The 1103-nt window shown below is 42.6% G+C and overlaps 1 non-coding gene across 1 annotated transcript; it reads left to right on the top strand.

Moving 5' to 3' along the window:
• Positions 1-732: 732 nt before the first annotated feature.
• On the top strand, positions 733-876 carry LOC115030171. The gene has a single exon (XR_003835792.1). It is a non-coding gene; the product is annotated as a small nucleolar RNA SNORA48 (small nucleolar RNA).
• Positions 877-1103: the final 227 nt, after the last annotated feature.

Consider the following 1103-nt stretch of genomic DNA (forward strand, 5'->3'; position numbering starts at 1 on the left):
GTGGCAGTGATTACATTTTAATACTTTATTCAAGTAAGCATATCTGCAAAGGCCCTTATGCTAACAACCAGCTTTCCGTTTCAAACTAAGAATCAAGTAGGACAGCACAAGCTGGGTTTGGTGGTAAATGCCTATATTTCCAGTACCCAGGGATGCTGAGGACAGATGGCAAGTTTGAGGCTAGCCTAGGCAACATAAGAAAACTGCTTCAAAATACATGCACTGCGGAGGATATTCTCTCCTTATATACCAGAACAGAGGATAAGTGTGTGTGTGTGTGTGTGTGTGTGTGTGTGTGTGTGTGTGTGTGTATAAGTGTCTACAGAGGTCATAGGGTTCAGATCTCCTAAACCCCTAGAGCTAGAGTTACAAGGAATGGTGAGACACCCATGTGGGTGCTAGGAAACAAACTGAGGTCTTCTGTGAGAGCAACAAGGCACCTCCCCAGCCATCCCCCTTTTAAAATTAGCTGACAAAATTATATGTTTCTTTACAGAAATTTTATTCATACTTATTTGGTGAATTCTCCATGCTCCTCCACATCCCCAGTTACTTTCATATAGCATAGGTTCTATTGCCCTCCCTCCCTTCTCCTTTAATGCTTTTCCCAGTCTCATGAATTCTTTTCTAGTTTCTTGTACGAATATTAATGTATATACAAGCCATCCAGTAAACACATTGAATTCTATCAGTTTGCATGTTTTCTTTTTAATCTTAAAGCATGCTGATTTCTCCCCATGACAATGGGCAAAGAAAACATCTTGTTGGTGGTGTTGTTCTTGTATCAGTCAGGCTCAGAGCAGATGGCAGTCCTTTGTTCATCCTAGCTTGATGCCTGGCTTGATGACCAAACTGTCTTATGCCTAGGACTCATAAAAATCAAATCAAATCAAGTCTAGGGCAGCACAGCACAGGAGTAGGAAGACAGAGACCTGCATTCTTCAGTGCCACATGTTGTTGTCAGAAAAAGATGCCCACAGACCTGCCCTCCACCACACAGCATGGGAGGCTTTTAGACAGATAGAGCCCAACCTACCATTACATTATGGAACTCAGGAGGAAGAAGAGAGACAGAGATCTGCAGACTGCTAAGCAACCAACAG

The sequence above is a fragment of the Mus caroli genome, chromosome X (genome assembly GCF_900094665.2).
Source record: "Mus caroli chromosome X, CAROLI_EIJ_v1.1, whole genome shotgun sequence".
NCBI classification, from domain to species: domain Eukaryota; kingdom Metazoa; phylum Chordata; class Mammalia; order Rodentia; family Muridae; genus Mus; species Mus caroli.